Below are 16,175 nucleotides of genomic sequence, written 5' to 3' on the forward strand. Positions count from 1 at the left end.
TGCAAATAGTGCCAGGATCTATAAGCAATAACGAGACCTTTATTTTATTTTATTTTTGAGACAAGGTCTCACTCTGTAATTCAGGATGGCCTTGAAATCACTTTGTAGTGCAGGCTGACCTTGAACTCACAGTGATCCTCCTGCCTTGGCCTCTTGAATGCTGGAATTATAGATGTGCACCATACTGCCTAACAATGAGATCTGAATGCAGGTTTTGGTGCTGCAAATGAGGACAGTCCGTAAAGTTTTGGGCTCTGAAAGTGGTAACATGATCTGCAGATTATCGTGGGATTGGGATGTGCTGTGCAGCTGATCATTGACTCTGTGGACTCCTTTGACATTTGTATATTATTTCAGGCTCTGTGAACAATGTTGGGCCTTGTAAATAGGTAATGAGAAGGGGCGTTGGGAACAGTGAAGGCAAGTTGTGAGGGGCTCTGGAAAAATGACTAAGAGTTCTACCTGTACATGATAAGAAGGTCCCCCTGGATATCTCAGAACTGTGGTCAGCATGATCTCCCCTCTCTTCTCTTCCAAGCCCAACTAGGGTTTCTCTGTCCTTTTATTTGTTGATGTTAGGGTTGGGGATGGAATGGAGAAACGAGAGAAGGAGAGGAATATGGCTGTGTCTCCACTCTCAAGGATTTGAAAAGACAGACTTTTAAGTATCCAAATGGGGGCTTGTGTCTATGATGGCAGATCTGGTCTCAACCCAGCTACTTGTAAGATATTTTTCTACTCCAGAGCCTCTCAGAATGCTCAAAGGGTATTTAAACCAAACTGAGAAGACAGCTTTGCAAATCATGTCTTTCAGGCTCCAGCCAACTTTAAATTCTAGGTGACACCCCAGCAGCTTGGTAACAATTTAAATTTGCTGTCTGTTCTTTCCAGGTCTGGCCACTTTCATAGAACACATGCACACCTCTCAGAGCACAGGGCCTAGGGAGGGCAGAAGCAGGAGCCTGTTCCAGACAGGCTGCAGATCACAGCTGAGGATCAGATGTTGGCTGAGAATGGAGATGGGGTTGATGGTCACAGAGCGGAGAGCAATGGTGCTAATGTGCCAGTGGGGGTATGGACAGAGCTGGGGTGCTGGGGGTGGTGGTGATGGGTGAGTGACAGACAGGTAAAATGTGACCATGCATGCTATCTCCAAGGTAGTAGGTATAACTTTAGTAATAAGAACATAGCCTGGGTTGACCTCTGGCTATTGACATTCATCAGCTGTGTGATCTTAAGCAAAAGCCTCCTTCCCAGAGATATTAGGATTAAATAAGTTCATCTTTGAATATCCTTAAAATAGTGCATGGGATACGGCAAATATTATGTAAGTGACAGCCACTATTGCTACTAAGGAAGGCAGAAAGGTGAGGGTGATGAAAGGGATGGCAGGATGGAGTTGATAATGACAAGAGTAGGAATAAATAATGACAACAATAAGCTCTGTGGAGCAATACGTGCCCTGTACTGTTCTAAGCTTTCTATGTTGTGGCTTGTTTAATCACTGCACCCCTGTAAAGCAGCTCATATTATCACTATATGAAACTGAAGGTCGCAAGGAGTAAACTACACATCGAAGCTAACACAGCCGGGACTGGAGGGGCTCCAAGGCCAGTGTTCTTAACCATTCCTCAAATGGTGACAGTGGTCGTGGAGGACATAGAGGTGAGCACACAAGGGCAGTGAAGGCCTATGGTAAAAACATCCCTTAAGCCTGGTGCAGTGGCACACACCTGTAATCCCAGCCCTCAGGCAACTGAGGCAGGAGGGCCATGAGTTCAGGACCAGCCTGGGCTATATAACAAGCTCAAGGGCATCTACATAGTGAAACCTTGTCTCAAAAACACAAAGAAAAAAAAAATCCATTGGCCAAGCTCCAAGCAGGGCTATGTGGCTGCTGAAGGGAGACCCTGTGGGTTTCTTGCAGCAGATGGTGAGGATTCCTGGTCTTCTGTGTTCTTCTCTGAAAGCCAGAGGACAGCAGGGATGTCCCTTTTGGCCCAGTAACTTGGTAGCTTTGAGTCCCAGGCAGTGAAGAGGAGGGTGACAGCCAGATCTCAGGGGCACTGTGTGGAGAGGCATGGAATGAGCTTTCCATTTGTCCTTTACCTGCTTCCTGACTTTGGGGTCCTGTGACCCCATAACTGTCCAGCCCATGCACTTCGTGCCGGGGCTGTCTATGCTAAAGGAGCAGACAGTGGTGAGCTAAGCTGCTCATCCCATCCTGGAACTCTGTCGGTCTCACTTGTCCAATGCTGGCTCTAGCCCGCCTCTTGCTTGCTGCTGCCTTAATAGAGAATCCGCCTCTGTGCCGCCTGTTCCCTGCCTACCAGCCCATCCCCATTATCAGTACCATCATCGGCGGCAAATGACACTCGGAATCTTGACTCCAATCTGATGCCTGGTCCTCAGGGCCGTGGAGAGGCACAGGCCAGCCAGGCTGGGGGTTGGGGAGGGGGTTTGCAGTAATAGGATGTGGCTGAGGACGGTCTATTAGCAGCTCTGCAACTGCTGATGAGCCTGTTCCTTGGCCCTCTGGCACCCCATCCTCACTCTATCAGGCATAGTGAGAATTCCCAGGCAAAGGTGCCAGTGGAGTGGGGCTGGGCTAGGCCATCTCCGAAATCCAGACACCCCACTTCCTTGGGAGCAAGGAGGACACTTGGACACATCTTCTGACCATTTATCTAAGAGGAAGTGGTGGAAGGCAAGGGGTTCTCTGTGAGGGGGTGATTTTTCCTGTTTTTGCTTTGGATTGCGCTGTGCTCCACTCTGGAAGGAGCCTCAAGGAGAGTAGCATCTAGCTTCCCTTCTCTAGCTTTTTTTTTTTTTTTGAGTCAGGTCCTCACTGTGCAGTGCAGACTGGCCTTGAGCTCACTAAATAGCCCAGGCTGGCCTTGAACTTGCAGCAAATCTCCTGCGTCCCATAGCACTGCACTTGCCTTCTAGCTTCTTCTTGAAAACTTGTGGGCATGTGGAGCTCAGCACCTCTTGAGGCCACCTGTCATTAATTCCTTATTGGGAGCCCTGATTGATTTTTCTTGCAACCAGGGTCCTGAGATCCATTAAGGTCCCTCACCTATGAACAAGACACCCTCATAGGGTTTGGAGACAGAAGTTTAGCTTCCCCAGGCTTCAGTGCTCCTCCTGGCCACAGATCTACTGTCCTATGTGCAGTGTGTGTGTGTGTGTGTGTGTGTGTGTGTGAAGGGTGTAAGAGGCTGGGGATGACAGGGAAGTGGACGGAGTGGAACTCACTCAGTGAAAACAGTGTATGCAGGTTCCAACTCAGCTCGTCTGCTGGTGATCATAGAGAGTTATCCACCCTTCGCTCTCCTCTCATCTCCTTGTACTGCCCCTTCCCTAAAGACTCCTGCTGAGAAAAGGGGGATGATGGAGTCCCTCAGAGGGTTGGATGGATATAACCTAATGACACCCCTTCTCCCACCCACCCAGGATCAAGGGGATGCAAAAAAAAAAAAACAAGGAAGACAAAGAGTAGATCATGAACTTGGGCTTGGCTCTATGTACCAGGAACAAGGCACTCCAGGCTGAAGGAAGGACTCTGTTCTGTTTTGAAGGGTCCTTCCCAGGTGAGAAGTCTGCTTTTTTGGGTTGGAGGGGCTACACCTGTCAGAGCTAGAAGTCCTGGCCGAGGCAGGAACAGGAGGGAGAGGAGTTGTGTCCTAGCTTAGTGCTCCCCTCAGGTCTAGGCCTCCAACTATAGAACTGGATGCTACTTGCTGTTCCTACTACCTCGGCCATGCTGCTTATTCCGGAGGCCACTGACATCTTAGCTGTTTGCCTCTGCTGAATGGCTGCCCTCGGTACTCCCAGCAGGCGCCAGGCCATCAGTCACAGGGCTGGCGGTCCTCCGGGCTGGGCATGCAGCCTCTCCAGCAGGGCCGACTGTGGGCCAGCAAGTGGCAGGTGGCTGGGAGCAGCAGCTCCCATTCATGGGCCCCTGAGTGGCCTCTGTGTACTCCACAGCTTCCATGCCCCCCTCTGCTGCTCCCCAGCCCCCCTGAACTCTCATGTGTGTCGCCTCTCCTTTTCTGCAAAAGAGTCCACCTCATCTGTACGGTGCATTAAGCCTCTGGCCTGCACACCTAGGATCTGTCCCATCTTTCTCTAGTGGATGCCAATCCACTACTCCGTCCTCTCCAGTATCTGGTCACATCAGCCCCGTACTTCCTCTTGTCCCAGCCTCTTTCCTGTGTCAGCCTCTTCTTCCTCTCTCCTCTATAGGGGCTGAGAAGGGAGGATTTAGGTTTGAAACTCCATCTTCTCAACAACTAACCCTACCTCAGCTTGGCCCTCTTCTTTTAGTTAGCTGCTAGTGGACAACTGGGATGCCAGGGTAGGATGGACTTTTGATCCAACTAAGGGTACCTGGAGATGAGAAAAGTTGCCTATTTATTTGGAGTTATAAAAATCTTGCCAGATGGCTGGGCATGGTGGCACACACCTATAATCCCAGAATTTGGGAGGCTGAGGTAGGAGGATCGCTGTGAGCTTGAGGACAGCCTGGGATACATAAGTAAGTTCAAGACCAGCCTGCACTAAGTAGTGAGGCTCTGCCTTTTTAAAAAAAAGGGGGCTAGGAGACTCTGAAGAGAGTGCAGTTCTAAACATTTGACAGCAGGGGGCGCCCAATCCTTGGTGACGTTTGGTTCATTGCCACTCAAGACTCCATAGCTGGAATTACCCAAAGCGATAAACGTTGAGTATGTTGTGTGTGAGAACCCTAGAGGTCCCTCACTAGGGGTGAGCTTTGCAACAGTCTGACGTTCATTGAGATTGTTAGTCTTTTAAAGAAACTTATCTGTTTCCCTAAACTACTTCTTTATTTGAAAGCTTGCAAACAAACATAATCTGGTGCTTCATTCCCTTGAAGGAGATGGCAGGTAGAGGTGCTAAGGTTCCCCCAGAAAGGAGCACTGTCCTTAGCCCTCAGGAATGTTGGTCAGTTTACTGGGGATGAGGAAGAAGAGTCTCTTCATAAGCCTTATCTACAGGCACTGTCACCCACGCCAGCTTGAGGAGAAAGAAATTCTAGGCTAGTCATGCCCAAGGCGTGCCCTACAGAATTCCTGCCAGGTGCATAGTGACATGGAAAAGAGGTGTAGGGCTGGGGATGGTGGGCCTTCTCTATTTGACAGTGGGTACCTTCATAAACAGAATGTGCATGTGTGTGCAGAGAGAGAGAGAGAGAGAGAGAGAGAGAGAGAGAGAGAAGAGGAGAGGAGAGGAGAGGAGAGGAGAGGAGAGGAGAGGAGAGGAGAGGAGAGGAGAGGAGAGGAGAGGAGAGGAGAGGAGAGGAGAGAGATTTCTGTTCTCACCATGAATCCCAAGTGATGCTACACTCCTAGTGTTCCCTTATCCACTACTTCCAGAAGGGGCTTCTGGGGATCAGGTCAAAGCAACAGTGTGCATCATAGGTGCCAACCAAATGAAGCGGCCCCCAGGGCCAGCACCGCTCCCCTCTTTGTTTTCAGTACCTGAAAGTTCACTATTAAAGTTTCAGTTCTCAAGAAGAAAGGCATTTAAAAAAAGAAGAAGAAAGGCATTGCGTTGGATTTGATCATAGAGTCATCTCTATGGCTCTGTGATGTGACACCACAAGGGCTAGCAGAGGACCCAGGCATCGAGAGACAGAGTGGGACAAAAGAAGGTGACACTTGATAGGAAGGGGTCTCTGGATAACTTTGTGACCTAGCACCAAGGGAATGGGGCAGTCACCTCAGAGTGCACAGGCACCTTTCTTTGCCTCCCAGTATTCTGGGAACTGGAACTGAGACCCTTAGCCTAACATGCCCCCACTCCACTGCAAGCAGGCCATGGGAGGTTGGTAAATATCCTAATCAGATTAGCAGAGTGGAGACAGCAGAGGTGGTGGTGGGAAAATGCTCTGGGCTGGCCTGGCCCCCTCCATTCTCCTGGGAATCCAACCTCTTGTCCCTGTCCAACCTTTTCTCTGTGGCCCCTAAAGCCACTCTGGCCCCTCAGTAGCCTCCACTGGTCTGAGTGATTCCTTATAGCCTGATTTCTGCATCCTGAGTCTCCTGGAGAGCAGATGAGGTTGCAGGGAGCCCAGCCCTGCGTGAGGCACATGCCTACTACTGTACTATGCAGTCATGGAAACTGGCCCTGTGGGCTGTTGTTTTCAGCCTGCTGATTCCTTAGACCCTGTCTCTGCCTCTGGCCATGGCACTGTCCACCTACCTGTAAGGCTCGAATGGTACATCAGGATTCCAGAGTAGTTGTAGTCTTTTTTTTTCTTTCTTTTTTTTTTTAAACTTTTTAATCAATACCAGGGATTGAACTCACGACCGCCTGCTTGCAAGGCAGGTGCTTATGCCGCTGAGCTAAATCCCCAGCCCCCAGAGTAGTCTTGATGGAGGCAATGTCTGCTGAAGGCCTGAATTTAATCAAGGTCCAGTCAGTCACATCCCTCCGCAGGCCAGGCTGAGCACAGTCCTGGGCATACCTGGTCCAAGGAAGTCTGGTCAGACAGACAGGGAGGGGCGGGTGGGCCATAGTGACCCTGTGGGAAGACCAGGGCACTGAGCCAATGCAGGAGAAGAGCTAGGCAAACAGGAACTGGTGTCCCCGAAAGCTGAACATGAACCTGTGACCTGACAGCTGAGGAGAGCAAGGTAGAGTTGAGAGCAAGCGGTTGAGGGTGGTGGTGGTGGTGGTGGTGGTGGGGTGCTGAAGATCAGGAGTTTGAGATTGGATTGTGAGGGCTGGAGAGTCCGGAGGTAGAGAAGGGAGTGGGACATCAGAAGATTGGAGGCCAAAGGGTTGAAGTCTGGGTTACTGCGGAATGGAATGGCAATTAGGGGACTGAGGATTTAGGATTTAGGGGAATTTAAGGGCCAGGCATTAACCAAGGTGTTGGAGGACAGGATGTCAGCACCTGAGAAAAGGTTGAGGTTTTGGGGAGCTAAGGAAGTAGTAGGTTGGTGCAGCTGACTGTGGAGAGAGGAGGTAGACAAACAAGCCCTCCCTCAATGAGCAAGACGGAGTGTGGACCTGTCCCAGCCCAGGCCTCCCTTTGCCCTGTGGCCACACTGGGTCACGAGGGCGGGCAGTGGGCCTCTCCTTGTTGGGCTGTCAGAGCGGGTTAGGCTCAGGGAATTGGTTCCCTGGATCATCTCCCAGGAGCCAGCCCCTCCTGGCAGCTTTGTTTGGCGAAAGCCAGGGATTAGCAGGGCTGCCCCCACACCACCTCCCAGCCGCCAGCTCCTGGCGCTTTCATCCCTGAAGGTCGCTAAAGCTGCAGTGCTTTGAGATTAGGCCCCACAAAGGGGCCCCTTGTGCTTCAGCCAAGCCTTGGGGGCAGGGAGGGGATCCCAGGAACTGAGCATAGGCCGAGCCCCAGAGACAAATCCTTCTCTCCCTCCTTGGTGCATCCCAAAGCGACCCAGGACAAGGGCAGAAGACCTCTCTCAGACCCCCTCCCTGGCTCAAATACTGCGGTCATCTCAGGGTGGAGGTGGATGGCAGAGCAGGAGGGCAGCGTAGAGGTGGGGGCAGGTCTAGAATGCAGATGGAGAAAGAACATTGGTCGCAGACCGGAGAGGAGGCAGGGTCTGGGAGGAGGGCCCTTGTGCTGGGTCCTACCAGGTTGCTTGCAAAGCTGAGCCAGCAGTGTGGGGAGGTTCCCTTTGCACCAGGTGCCTGAGGCAGTAGGGGTTCAGGGTGGGGCAGGGTAATTTTGGCCCCTTTCAAAGAAGAGAGTGGCATTTCATACATTTGGATTTTTTTTTTTTTTTGTCTTTTTCCTTTTTATCGGTACCGGGGATTGAACTCACGACTGCCTGCTTGCAAGGCAGGCGCTTATGCCGCTGAGCTAAATCCCCAGCCCCTACATTTGGATTTTATAGGCCAATCAAAACTTATCTTAAATGTGTATTCTAGCATAAAGTTGCCAGATATTAATTCTGCTATAAAAGAGCATAGAAGGAACACTACCAACTACTGTCAGATCATTTCATAAAGGAAAAGATATTTTGGTATCAAAAAAGTAGAAAAGACATAAACCTGTGATATAGAAGATAAAGCTCTAAACTGAATAGATACAGTTTTATGAAAAATTTCCTACTAAAACCTTTTATTTTTCTTAATTACTGATGTTTAGGTGAAATGTTTTGGGGCTTCTAGAAGAAGTGAACTTCCAAATGATGCCTGTCTCTCCTGGAGTCTGGATCAGCCAGGTTGTGCCAGGGGTTGGGGGAGTGGGCAGCTGTTGGAGATGGAGGCCTGGGAAGGTTAGGGGAAGGGGTCTAAGACCTAGCTGCTGGGTCAGGGGCTCTGCTGAGAGTTCAGTCTTGGCCTTGGCCTTTCATTGCCAAGGAGACTTAGGAGGGGGAGGGAGCAGGCCTGACAGCGGTCGATAGAGGGAAATTTCTTCCTGTCCTCTTGCTCATAAAATGTTTGTGGCCAACGTATTGTACAACATTCCCAGAGAGGCCACAAAATGCGGTGCTGGGCTGGCAGGGTCAAATGGAGCTCATGGAGACCGGTCGGTGGAATCAGTCCCTAGCTAGGTCACTCCTGGGGCTGGTACTCTGGAGGGTTAGGGTTAGGGTCATTGGCATGGTAGTGGTGGAGGTAGACACGTGAGATTAGCAAGAGGCACAGCAAAGTGCTCCATCAATCCCTTGTTGAGAAAGTGTCCACAGGAAGGGCTGCCAAAGAGACAGAAAACTTGAGAACCATTAATTGATATTTTTGTGGCATTTTACCACATGCTGGGCATTATGCTGAATTTTAACTCATTTGATTCCTATAATGAACTTAGGTGTAAGTATGATTTCTTGATTATTCCTCCATTTAACAAATAAGAATACTGAGGCACAGAGGTTAAGTGACTTGCCCAAGAGAATAACTAGTAAGTAGCACAGCTAGGGTGTGAATCCAGGCCATCTGGTCCCAGCGTCCATCCATACACAGACTGCCATACATACTATACTGCTGCACTGTAAAGAATAACCAACTTCTGAGTTCCCACTGTTACCTGCTTATGTCCCCTCGCTGCAGGACACAGTCAGTAGTTTCCCTAGAGTTTGGGACCATCAAGTGGTACTTATCTGGCTGGGTGTGGATGGTATATGCCTGTAATTCCAACACTTAAGAGGTTGAGGCAGGAGGATTGCTGAGAATTCAAGGGCAGCTTGAACTATATAAGGAAACCTTGTCTCAAAACAATAAAATAAATTAAATAAAAAATATATACAGAGAGATACATGTATCTGGAAGGAATGGAAGTGTACCCTTGACTCCTTGCAGTGGTTTAAAAAAATCTGCCCACAAATTCTCTGAAACATCTTCCTTTGAGAGAGGGGAGTTTAATTCTCTTCTTGAATGAGTGCTGGTTTTAATAATTAGCTAGAATGAATAGAATATAGTAGAAATAATGAGATAATTGCATTTTTAAATTTTGAGATAGAGTTTCCCAATGTGTCCAGGCCAGTCTTGAACTTACAATAGAGCCTACATTGACCTTCAATTCATAGTGATCCTTCTGCCTCAGCTTCTTAAGTGCTCATATTACAGGTGTGTGCCACCATGTTTGGCAAGATAGTACTTTCATTTTTGTTTTTATTTTTGTTTCTAGACAGGGCCTCACTATATAGTACAGGCTGGCTCTGAATTCACTTTGTAGCCCAGGCTGGCCTCCAACTCGCAGTGATCTTCCTACCTCAACTTCCTGAGTGCTGGGATTACAGGTGTGTGCCACTGCACCTGTACAAGGTACTTCATTTAAGAATAGATTATAAACTGCCTCTGTCTCTTTGTTCTGCCTCAGATCCCAGATACCATGTGAAGAAGTCCAGATTTGGGGGACATATATAGCTCAGGGGCAGCATGCTTGCCTAGAATGATTGAGACCTCGGGTTTAGTCCCCAGCACCACCACCCCCAGAAGTCCAGACTGAAGACAGCACATGGAAAGGAACTAAGGCACCTTTGCTGACAGCCAGAATCAAGTGCTATCCACAGGAATGAGCTTCTCAGAAGGGGATTCTCCTGCCCCAGTCAACACTCAGAAGATACAGACCTGGCCAACAGCTTGACTGCAGCCTCATGAGAGGCCCCGAGCCAGAACCACACAGCTAAACTGCTCTTGGAGTCCTGGCCCTCAGAAATTGCCACAGAATAAATGTTTGTGGTAAAACGTTAGGTCTGGATGTAGTTTGTTATGCAAAGGTGGATAACTAGTACCTCAGACTAGTCTTATAATCAGGAATCTCACCATTAGATTTTTACCCTACAGGTAGGTTGTCGCTCTCTGCCCCATGACTTTCTCCCATCCTGAGATAATTACTGGGCAGATGCTGATTTGCTGGACCAGATAATAGCAAGAGGACACCTTCAATCTGATTAGGTGATGCCATTCTGAGAATGGCATTAGGCCACTTAGGTTCTCAACCCATCCAGGTTAGGCCAGTAGCAGTCACCACTCTGAGTAGCTTTGATGGTCCTTTGCCACTTTACAGTTTTTCTATATGGCCGCTTCTGTCTCCTAGAAAACACACACACACACACACACACACACACACACACACACACACACACACACAAAACCGTCCCCTGCTTCAGTACACAGCAAGGGGGCAAGGCCATCCCAGGGCTGAGGGATTGAGAAGAGTTGTGTTTTGAAGGACCCAGGGTCCACAGATCCCATTTTTGGGCCCCAGTGTTCGGGATAGTCTTCATTCTCCACTCTACGATGACCACATCACATTGTAAGCCTCTTCGAGATCCTCCAATCTCCTTTTAGCATCCCTAGTGTCAGAGGACCACTGACTGAGCCAGGGACAGAAGGTAAGTACAGTATGACTACACGTCTCCTGTCACAGTGCATATAACACAGTGTGAATGTATGAGGAAACGGAGTGGGAAATGTCTGTGTAGTGTGTGCTGTCAGCCTGCATGTAGCATTTGATTTGTGGTTTCCGGTTGGGAAGGAGAGTACGCACAGCCGTGTTTCTGTGTATACCTGAGAGAGCATTTGCATGTGTGAGAACACAGCTATCCATATGACAGCTTTGTCAGGGTGGAGATTTGTAAGCTTCATCCGTGTGTCAGTGTTTGCTGCCTTGAGAATGCCTGTCTGCCTAGTTTTCAGGGCAGGCACCAGCCCTGAGAGCTCCTGAGCTGCTGTCCTCAAAGGGTTAAGGGAAACAGGAGCCGCCATAACTCTTAATCATAGCTTTGCAAGCTTAGCCAGTGCCCCTGTTGAAAAATGTTTCAAAAAGCAAAATAAATGATCTTTTAGTTACAGAAGTATTGATTTTGCCCACATCTAGTAATAAAGAGCAAGTCACCTGTAGCTAAAACTCTTGTAAAATATATTTTATACTCTAATAGTCTGCAGATAGAGTCACCCGCTGAGCACAGATGACAAATCTCCCCAGCGCGGCCTGTGCCCCCCATATTTCACGTCAGGGACATGGTGGTGGCGCAGGCAGCAAAAGAGCTGGGCCTCCCTGCAGGTGATAGACGTGGCCTGTTTGGTTGGAAGAAGAAAAAAAAGCTGGGTTTCTGGCACACAGTTTGTGCCCCTGCCCCCACCCTTGGCCCTCAGCACCAGTCTGGGTCACGGTGTGACTCAATTTCTTTGCAGACAGAGCGCCCCTCTTATAGTTCCCTTCTTGCTCCCCCAGGGCCTCAGAACAGGGTATATTTCTCCCCACCCCTCAGGTTCATGGCCTGATGGTTTGGAAAAGTTGAGGCTGGATTAAGAGGGAAGTGAATGAGCAGTCAGGTACTCCTTCCTGGCTCAAAAACCACATATCCTAGGTGTGTACAGATGTGTTCACACATGTATAGTCTGGGCTTCCAGGTGCACACAGGGGACACACATGGCCCACAATGCACACATGTGCAGAATTACCCTTCCATGTACTTGGAGGATACCTGTGACAACCCCCTCCCCATGCGTATGTGCACTTGCACCACACTTGGCTTTACACAAGTGCTCATTGCTGGGCATTCCGCGGTGCATATTCAGTCAGCCCTTCGAGTAGACTGGCCTCCCAGCCAAAGAACCAGGCCGAAGCCACTTTGTCCAGAGAACGCCTCCAAGAAATAGACTTCTGTCACTCTGCTTCTGGGGACTGGAAAGGAAAACACACTCTTCTCTCAATTGTCTCCACCCAGGGGCTGGGGACTTGGCACAGCGGCATAAGCACCTGCCTTGCAAGCACGGGGTCGTGAGTTCCATCCCTGATACCAATTTAAAAAAAAATTGTCTCTACCCAGAGGCAACCTGGTCAGAAGAAACTCCTTAGCCCCAAAAGCATCACAAGAGGAGCCACCTCCTCCCAGCTGGGGATAAATAGGGGTTCTTGGTCCTTTATTTTTGGGGATGGCTGGGGAGAAGGGAGAAAGGGAGAAGTGAGGAGACTCTGGGTTTAGGGAAGTTCCAGAGGAGGTGAGCGGGATAAGTCGGGTGGTATTGGAAGGAAGGTTGGGAGTTGAGGACTCAGGAGTTCCTGGGGGTTTGAAGAGCACTCAGGAGCAGGCAGCAGTTGATCTTAGGGAAAAAGGAAGGGCAGGCAGCTGAGTGTGTGTGTGTGTGTGTGTGTGTGTGTGTGTGTGTGTGTGTGTTGCTTTCCGGTGGTCAGAGAGTCAGGATCATGCAGGGGCATCTTTGGTGGTGAGGGCCTCCTGCAGGAAGGAGGGGCAGAGCAGGTAGCTGCCCCGCCTGGGGTTGGGGGTGGGGTGAGGGGTGGGGAGAGCTCTTTAAGCGGCGGCCGCGCTAATAACCTGTCCAGGAGATGGCTCGTGGCAAATTGCTTTGTTAGTCTTGTCAGCGCGGCCGGGGCCGCCGTCAGCGCGCGCCATGGATCAAGATGATGAATCGCCTGGACGGCGCAGATGCGGGCGGCCCGAGGCCGGGCCCCGGGGTGGGGTAGGGGGCGGAGGGGTCCGCAGGGGGCCCGGGCAGCCGCTATTAACTCCCGAATTAGCTCTAAGCCGCCCACCACCCAGCCACTGCCCCGGGGAGCGGGCCTACCAAGGGGAGACACCCGCGACTCCACCCGAACGAGGACCCACGGCTCCTCACTAGGATCCGCACGAGGGAAGGGAAGGGGCGCGGTCTCCGCTGCACCCCCAAAGCCTCTTCCCTCGAGGCCAGGTGTTCTGGCTCTCAGAGGTACTCTGGGGGAGCACTAGGGAGACTCCGTTTGTGTGTGTGTGTGTGTGTGTGTGTGTGTGTGTGTGTGTCTTGGGTTGGGTTGGTGAGCTCGGGTTCCCACTTAACCCAGTTCAGAGACCAGAGATGATAGAACTGCGTGCTGCTGTGGATCTTTGCGGGGACGGGGACGGGGTCTTAGGCACATCCTTTCCCAGATCTCTCAGGAAGACAACGGGGACTCCAGCACCCTTGGAGTTGCTAGGCCAAATGGAAACCTATGAGTACCTACCTAGCTTTCCCAAAATCCTGACTTAACCCATCCTTTGACCACACCCCCCAATATAAAAACATCCCTGTAAACACACATGAACATACATACAGGAACACATAGGAATTTAAACAATCCACATTAGCACATTCTGCATTTACATACATACAAATATAGGTATATATATTCTATAGAAAATATTATATAGAATATATTCTGTAATGTATATCCTAGAATATATTTAACTGTATATTATATTTTATATATATTTTAAAAACATAATGCACCTTGGTACTCAACTGATCAGGTGGGGGCAGGTCCCCAGTTCCTCTGGGGATGTCTTTTCTTCAGCCCTTTGAAGATAGCAGCCCCAGCCCAGGCAGGCAGGTGGGAAGGCTCCAGGAGCCATCTTGGGAGGAAAGCCCCAAGTCATTTCCAGTTCTTAGCTCCTGTCTAGATGTGATATTTTCAAAGTGGTTTTGTTAAACCAGCTAAACTCACCTACATTGTGGCACAAGCTTTCTGCTGTACCAGGCCTCCCTTAGGGTACGTTCCCCTTGCCTGACCTACTGTTTTCCTCTCAGACTTTCTATCCCAGTAACAGAGTTTACTAAGGGTTTCGTGTCTTACCAACCATGATTCATAATTCTACAATCAACACAGAGCCAAATCTTGGGCTGCAATGTCTTTGAAGAGCATGGGGGAAGGGGACTGTGACTGGGTAAAGGGAGCTCTCTCTGTACATGATAACCCCCTGGTTGAAAAACTGTGTGCTCCTGTAGTGGTGGGTCTGCTTGGTAGTGTGACTTCTCTGGGTGTTAAGAAATTCAAGTCATCCCCCACTCCAGGACAAGGTCTCTCTATGCAATTCAGACTAGCCTTAAACTCACTATGTAGCCCAGGCTCACCTCGAACTCAAGGTGATCCTCCTGCCTCAGTCTCCCAAGTCCTGGGATTACAAATGTGTGCTACCATACGTGGCAGAAACCCAAGTCTTATGAGACCTGGTATATTCAATGAGGACTGGGCATACTGGCCATCTGCCACCACTTCCAGGCTGGGAATCCTAGAAGCCTGAGATAAGAGGCAATCAATAATTTCTCCAGGTAGATCTAGAATACAGATGGCAAAAAAGGTTCTTTCTAAAAGCAAGTGCTTAGTGGAACCTGGTGCCCCACTACCTGGAGTTCTCAATAGTCCTCTGGCAACCAGCAGAATCTGTGTTAGCCTCAAGCACACCAACCCCTGACTCTGAGCAAATGTGGCCTCTTCATGTCCAGGGATAATCACCCTTTATCCTTCCCAGAAAACCCTGTCCTGTCTGAGATGGAGAACTAGGGAAGGCTCTAGGCAAAGAAAGATTCTTCCTTCTACTAGAAGGGACACTCCAATGAGATTCTTCTTGGTAGGGGGCACCTCTTAGCAAGTCTCCTTGGCACCACCAAGCAGGGATGATTAGGACTTCACATGTGCCCTACTGTGAAGGGGACTTTTGGGCATCCCTAATTACATGACTCTATGTGTGACCCCTCCACATGTATGCCTGTGCCCACCCATGTCTGTGTGTCACTACCTGCCTGCCGGGAGTACAGCTGGCTGAAGTTTCCTCCAGGATGAGCTATGTGGCTGCTTGTATGTGGAGGGCAGCGGGCTGGTGGTGGTGGAGGTGTGGTGTCTTTCCCTCCATTCCCCTAGTTTGTGTGGCACTCCAGTGGCACATTTTGATGATCTAAGCCAAAGATGCAGTCTTTGCTCCCCTCCCTTGTCTACTCTCCTCTCCCTGCCCACACAGAGCCAGCATCCATAAAGAGAAATTAAAAGGTTATTTAAAGCCCCCACCTTCACCTTTCTTGTCCCTTTAAATTGAGCCTAAACGGTTTTGCTTTGGCAGAAAAAATCTTTTCTGGAGATTTGGGGTGGGGGTGGGGGATCCTGGTGGGAGAGAAGGGTCTAAGCAGCCTAATCCTCTTACTGGTCCCCTCCTTCTCCCCCTTCCATTCTGAGGCCCATCCTCTGTCACCTCCTCCATGAGGTGCACAGCCCCTAAGTCTGGCTGAAGAGAGACCTGACCCTCAAATCTGCTGGTCGCTCCTCTGTGACTCAGGCTAAAGGGCTTGAGTCTCTCAAGTCAGTCCGCAACTGCAAAATCCAGTGGCAGTATGGCCAGCCAACATCCCTCTTCTCCTCATACTTTAGCCCCTCAAAATAGCACAGACCCCAGGAGCTGGAGCTAGGAACTTTACTTGTAGGTCAGAGGGGCACCAGAGCCAGGGTCCAGCTTCCTCTAATCCCAAGTATAAGATTCTGTGACCAGCTACCTGGATTACAACTTCACTGAGCTGAAAATGGCAAAGGATTGGTTATACACACAAAGGAAACCTTACAGTTAGTTATACATGGACTCATGGTCACGGAGTACCAGGACAAGGACAAGGACACAAGGACATACAAGTCACAAGGACATACTCCACATGTAAATCACAGTCACAGACAGTGAGGCCAAGGCAGGCTGCAGAGTCTCAACACACAGGGATCCCCCACATACACTTAGCCAAGAGGCACCCCAGTGAGCTCCACAAGCCACATACAGAGCCTCTACCCCGTAAAGAGTGGCTTGTGGCTGCTGGCAGTGTGGAGACCAATGTGTGCCCTTGGGACACACCTCAGACATACAGCTTTGGAAGGCCGGGACTATTGGGCTGGCAGCCGCTGCAGAACATTTGCTCCTCAGGAATTGGTTTCTTTTGGAGGG

The 16,175-nt window shown here is 49.9% G+C and overlaps 1 long non-coding RNA gene across 2 annotated transcripts in view; it reads left to right on the top strand.

The window, feature by feature from the left end:
• LOC134472840 (uncharacterized) overlaps positions 1–10,157 on the top strand; it is a 29,855-nt gene extending 19,698 nt beyond the window's left edge. For both annotated transcript variants that reach the window (XR_010042816.1, XR_010042817.1), the window contains 2 exons: positions 8,147–8,222; positions 9,818–10,157. This is a non-coding gene — a long non-coding RNA (uncharacterized LOC134472840). The remainder of the gene's footprint in view (positions 1–8,146; positions 8,223–9,817) is intronic.
• Positions 10,158–16,175: the final 6,018 nt, after the last annotated feature.

Source organism: Cavia porcellus, unplaced genomic scaffold, assembly GCF_034190915.1.
Source record: "Cavia porcellus strain 051 isolate PalLab524CR breed Dunkin Hartley unplaced genomic scaffold, mCavPor4.1 scaffold_25, whole genome shotgun sequence".
In the NCBI taxonomy this organism is placed as follows: domain Eukaryota; kingdom Metazoa; phylum Chordata; class Mammalia; order Rodentia; family Caviidae; genus Cavia; species Cavia porcellus.